Consider the following 6,596-nt stretch of genomic DNA (forward strand, 5'->3'; position numbering starts at 1 on the left):
GTTTTGGGTGCAATTGTAAATGGAACTGATTCCTTAATTTCTCTTTCTTCTGTCAGTATAAAGAAATGCAACTCATTTCTGTGCATTGACTTTATATCCTGACACTTTACTGAATTCCTGTACAAATTCTAGCAGTTTTGGAGTGGAGCCTTTTGGGTTTTCCACATATAGTATCATATCATCTGCAAAGAGTGATAGTTTGACTTCTACTTTGCCGATTTGGATGCCTTTAATTTCTTTTTGTTGTCTGATTGCTGAGACTAGGACTTCTAGTACTATATTGAATAGCAGTGGTGATAACAGACATCCTTGCCATGTTCCTGACCTTAGCGGAAAAGCCTTCAGTTTTACTCCATTGAGAATGATATTTGCAGTGGGTTTTTCATAGATGGCTTTGATAATATTGAGGTATGTGCCCTTTATCCCTACACTTCAAAGAGTTTTAATCAGGAGGGGATGCTGCACTTTGTCAAATGCTTTTTCAGCATCTTTTGAGAGCTATCATGTGGTTCTTATTCTTTCTTTTATTAATGTATTGTATTACATTGATTGATTTGCGGATGTTGAACCAACCTTGCAGCCTTGGAATAAATCCCACTTGGTCGTAGTGAATAATGCTTTTAATGTACTGTTGGATCCTATTGGCCAGTATTTCAGTGAGAATTTTCGCATCTGTGTTCATCGAGGATATTGGTCTGTAATTCTCTCTTTTGATGGGATCCTTGTCTGGTTTGGGGATCAAGGTGATGCTGGCCTCATAAAATGAGTGTGGAAGTTTTCCTTCCATTTCTATTTTTTGGAACAGTTTCAGGAGAATAGGAATTAATTCTTCTTTAAATGTTTGGTAGAATTCCCCTGGGAAGCTGTCTGGCCCTGGGCTTTCGTTTGTTTGGAGATTTTTGATGACTGTTTCAATCTCCTTACTGGTTATGGGTCTGTTCAGGTTTTCTATTTCTTCCTGGTTCAGTTGTAGTTTATATGTCTCTAGAAATGTATCCATTTCTTCCAGATTGTCGAATTTGTTGGCATAGAGTTGCTCATAGTGTGTTCTTATAATTGTTTGTATTTCTTTGGTGTTGGTTGTGATCTCTCCTCTTTCATTCATGATTTTATTTGTTTGGGTCCTTTCTCTTTTCTTTTTGGTAAGTCTGGCCAGGGGTTTATCAATCTTATTAATTCTTTTGTTGATTTGTTCTATTGTTATGTTATTGTTATTTCAGTTTCTATTTCATTGATTTCTGCTCTTTATAATTTCTCTTCTCCTGCTGGGTTTAGGCTTTCTTTGTTGTTCTTTCTCCAGCTCCTTTAGGTGTAGGGTTCGGTTGTGTACTTGAGACCTTCCTTGTTTCTTGAGAAAGGTTTGTACCGCTATATATTTTCCTCTCAGGACTGCCTTTGTTGTGTCCCACAGATTTTGAACCATTGTCTTTTCATTATCATTTATTTCCATGAATTTTTTCAATTCTTTTCTAATTTCCTGGTTGACCCATTCATTTTTTAGAAGGATTTTTTTAGAAGGATGCTGTCCGTGTATTTGGGTTCTTTCCAAATTTTCTCTTGTGATTGAGTTCTAGCTTCAGAGCATTGTGGTCTGAATATATGCAGGGAATGATCCCCATCTTTTAATACCAGTTGAGACCTGATTTATGACCCAGGATGTGGTCTATTCTGGAGACTGTTCCATGTGCACTAGAGAAGAATGTATATTCTGTTGCTTTGGGATGGAATGCTCTAAATATATCTGTGATGTCCATCTGGTCCAGTGTGTCATTTAAGGCCTTTAATTCCTTGTTGATTTGTTGCTCAGATGATATGTCCATTTCAGTGAGGGGAGTGTTAAAGTCCCCTACTATTATTGTATTATTGTCAATGTATTTCTTTGATTTTGTTATTAATTGGTTTATATAGTTGGCTGCTCCTAGTTAGGGGCATAGATATTTACAATTGTTAGATGTTCTTATTGGACAGACCCTTTGAGTATGATATAGTGTCCTTCCTCATTCTCTTATTATAGTCTTTGGCTTAAAATCTAATTGATCTGATATAAGGATTGCCACCCCAGCTTTCTTCTGATGTCCATTAGCATGGTACATTGTTTTTCACCCCCTCACTTTAAATCTGGAGGTGTCTTCGGGTCTTAAATGAGTTTCTTGTAGGCAGCATATTGATGGGTTTTGTTTTTTTATCCATTCTGATACCCTGTGTCTTTTGATTGGGGCATTTAGCCCATTTACATTCAGGGTAACTATTGAGAGATATGAATTTAGTGCCATTGTATTGCCTGTAAGGTGACTGTTGCTGTATATTGTCTCTGTTTCTTTCTGATCTACTTTTAGGGTCTATCTTTGCTTAGAGGACCCCTTTCAATATTTCCTGTAGAGCTGGTTTGGTGTTTGCAAATTCTTTCAGTTTTTGTTTGTCCTGGAAGCTTTTTCTCTCTCCTTCTATTTTCAGTGATAGCCTAGCTGGATATAGTATTTTTGGCTGCATGTTTTTCTCGTTTAGTGCTCTGAATATATCATGCCTGTTCTTTCTGGCCTGCCAGGTCTCTGTGGATAGGTCCACTGCCAATCTAATGTTTTTACCCTTGTATGTTACAGACTTCTTTTCCCGGGCTGCTTTCAGGATTTTCTCTTTTTTGCTAAGACTTGTAAATTTTACTATCAGGTGACCAGGTGTGGACCTATTTTTATTGATTTTGAGGGGCGTTCTTAGCATCTCCTGGATTTTGATGTTTGTTCCCTTTGCCATATTAGGGAAATTCTCTCCAATAATTCTCTCCAATATACCTTCTGCTCCCCTCTCCCTTTATTCTTCTTCTGGAATCCCAATTATTCTAATGTTGTGTCATCTTATGGTGTCACTTATCTCTCAAATTCTCTCCTCGTGGTCCAGTAATTTGTCTCTCTTTTGCTCAGCTTCTTTATTCTCTGTCATTTGGTCTTTTATATCACTAATTCTTTCTTCTGCCTCATTTATCCTAGCAGTAAGAGCTTCCATTTTTGATTGCACCTCATTAATAGCTTTTTCTATTTCAACTTGGTTAGATTTTAGTTCTTTTATTTCTCCAGAAAGGGCTTTTATTCTCTCCAGAGAGGGTTTCTCTAATATCTTCTATGCCTTTTTCGAGCCCAGCTAGAACCTTGAGAATTGTCATTCTGAACTCTGGATCTGTCATATTACCAATGTCTGTATTGATTAGGTCCCCAGCTTTTTGTGTGTGCCTCTTTGTGTGTGTGTGTGTGTGTGTGTGTGTGTGTGTGGTGAATTTTTCTGGCTTGTCATTTTGTCCAGATAAGATTTGCTTTCTCCTCCTCTGGAATTCCGCTGTTCTTCTTGGTGAGTGAAGTTGGTCTTGGCTGGGTTTCTTGTTGATCTTCTGGGGGAGGGGACTGTTGTAGTGATTCTCAAGTGTCTTTGCCCCAGGCAGAGTTGCACCGCCCTTACCAGGGATTGGGCTAAGTAATCTGGTGGGGTTTGCTTTCAGGAGCTTTTGTCCCCTGAGCGCTTTCCATAAAGTTCTGGAGGACGGGAATGAAGATGGAGGCCTCCCAATCTCCAGCGTGGAAGAGCCGAGAGCTCAGGGTCCCGCTCCTCAGTGCGCCTTCAGAGAAAAGTGCCCAACCGCCCTCGTCTCCCTGGTCTCTGGTCGTGCTTGGAGGAAAGCGCTCAGTTGCTTGCACTTGGAGAAAAGTGCCTGATCACTTCCGTCTCCGTGGCCTCCGGCTGCACTCTGAACTCACCCAGCCTGCGACCAGCTCAAGGAAATGCCGAGCTGAGAGCTCAATTCTCAGCTTTATCACTGTAGCATGCTTCCCCGCTCTAATATCTGTGAGCTCTGTGACACTCAGACATCCCCGGGCCTTCTGTTACCCCGCGGGACCTGGAGTTATGCTGACCCCGTGTAGTCTTCCCCCCAGTTTAGCCTCTGGAGCAATGTCCCTCCATGGAGCAGACTTTTAAAAGTCCTGATTTTGTGCTCTGTTGCTCTGCCACTTGCCAGGAGCCAGCCCCTCCTGCCGCGGTCTATCTTCCCGTCGCTTTGGATTCACTGCTCCGCAGGTCCTACCTTTCAGAAAGTGATCGATTTTCTGTTTCTAGAATTGTTGCTCTTCTTCTCTTCGATTTCCTGTTGGATTTGTAGGTGTTCGCAATGGTTAGATAAGCTATCTAGCTGATCTCCTGCTACCTGATGTTGTCTCAGCCTGCTACTTCTCTGCCATCTTGACTTCTCCCCCCGTTTGTTGTGTTTCTTAGATTCTGCATATAAGTGAAATCATACCATATTTGTCTTTTACCTTTGACCTAATTCACTGAGCATAGTCTCACTCATTTATTTTTGTTTTTTTTCCCTCTCGTGTGAGAAGGCAGATCCAAAAGAATGTTGCTAAGACCAATGTCAAGGAGATTACTGCCTATGTTTTCTTCTAGGAACTGTATGGTTTGGGGTGTTACATTCCAGTTGTTAGTCCATTTTGAACTTATTTTTGTATATGGTGTAAGAAAGTGGGTCAGTTTTACTCTTGCAAGTAGTGGCCAGATTTTTGTTGTTTTAAAGGATGGGGGAAATTAATGGCATGTTTGTATGCTGATGAGAATGATCCAGAAGAGATAAAAATGATGCTGTGGATCAACATGGATGGAGCTGTAGGGGATTATGCTAAGTGAAATAAGTCAAGCAGAGAAAGACAATGATCATATGATTTCACTCATATGTGGAACATAAGGAATAGCACAGAGAACCACATGGGAAGGGAGGGAAAACTGAGTGGGAAGAAATCAGAGAGGATGACAAACCATGAGAGATTCTGGACTCCAGGAATGAAAATGAGGGTTACAGAAGGGAGGGGGATGGAGGGATGGGGAAAACGGGTGATGGGTATTAAGGAGGGTACATGTGGTGATGAACACTGGGTGTTACACACAACTAATGAATTGTTGAATGCTACATCAAAACTAATGATATACTTACTATATGCTGGCTAATTGAGCCTAATAATTTAAAAAATCCTATGGGGGGAAAAAAACCCACCAACATAAATAAATAAATAAATAAAATTTAAAAATAAAAATGATGCTGTGGAAAAAGAGGGCAGATGAATGGGGCTGGAGTCCAGTGCACAAGGACAGGCCATTCACCTGTGGCAGCATTAGGAAGCCTGAGTACAGGGGAGGGTCAGCACATGCTGGGTATGTGGACATTCTGAGGGCTTTGATTTTGTTGGTGAAGAGGCAGTGGAGTGTGTGGGGTGTGGGACACTAAGGGTTTAGGGGAGCAGAGGAGTGGAGCAGTAGTCTAGCAGAGCTGGAGAGCCAATGGGTAGGTAGGTAGAGCCTAATAGCCAGGCAGCACCAAGGGCCCTCTTGATGTTCAAGGTCATGAATTTTAAGGTGAGCACAGTCGAAGCAGTTGTTAAGCTGCAGTTGCATGGGGTGGATGCGGCGTTGGCTGAGAGTGGACATGACCAGAGTTGTAGCTTTGTTGAGTGAGTATGGAAAACACAAATCATAAATGAAGAAATAGAGACCTGGGGAAAGCAATTCAAATTAAGAGCTCAAGACCAGAGTCAAAATTAGAAAGCAGACCATGGAAGGGGTGGAGGAGGGAGGAAGGAAGGAAAGAGAGAGAAAAGAAAGAAGCATTACAATGTTTTGGATTTGTATTATTAGACAACTGCACTTGAGTGTGGATGAGGTTCAGATCCTGTCCAGAGAACACGTTTAGATGGAAAGAGCGAACAGGGAACCAGGAAGGTGCCAGGAGCCCGAGACAGGCAAGGAGGTGACCACTGAAGCCTTAGCCAGCCCCCTCCTCACCACAGTTCCACCCTGACCCAAGACAAACTTGTCTTCTGTTTATTTTGGTTTCAGTTCTATTCATTGTATGATGGAGCTTCCTATTTCCCTCCCTCCCCAGACCTCCCCTTCCCATCTCATTAGGGTCTGCACGCCAAGAGACTTCTCTCCCCAGAACATCCTTAACAGCCAAATCCAGCAAGGAGAAATTATTTCCAGAAGCTTGGCATCAGGGAAGCCAGCTTTTGGCTGCCAGTCTGGGAAAGTAAGGTGGTCAATCACACACAGCTGGGACCTCAGTGACCTCTCACCAGAGGCACATCTCAGAATTCTGGGAAGACAACCAGACCTCCTCAGAAGATGGGGCCCCCTTGCCCTCTCACACCTTTCTGTGTATTCTCAGAGTAGTCAGCTACTCCCCTGGTTCCCAGCAGAGTCACCTGTTAAAAAATACAGATAACAGAACACCTTCCAGAAACTGCAGTAAGATCCAGGGATCCTTATTCTCAACAAATTCTCGTAGTGATCCTCTACCACAGTCAAGGTTGAAAGCTACCAATTTGTCTCTTTGGGCCTCAGTTTCCCCATGTGTTCTAAAAGTTAGTGGAAGAGTCTAGATGTGCTTTCCAAGCACACATGTTCTTTGAGCTTCACAACAGCCCCCAGAAGGTGTTATCATTTCCATTTTTGAGGTGGGAAGAATGGGGTTTTAATAGAGGCAAAGAGATGAGTGGTGGGCCACAGAATCTCTAAGGCTTTTTCAGTGCTGTGGTTTGAGGCATCTGAGAGGGCCAGGGGTA

The sequence above is a fragment of the Mustela lutreola genome, chromosome 2 (assembly GCF_030435805.1).
Source record: "Mustela lutreola isolate mMusLut2 chromosome 2, mMusLut2.pri, whole genome shotgun sequence".
NCBI lineage: Eukaryota > Metazoa > Chordata > Mammalia > Carnivora > Mustelidae > Mustela > Mustela lutreola.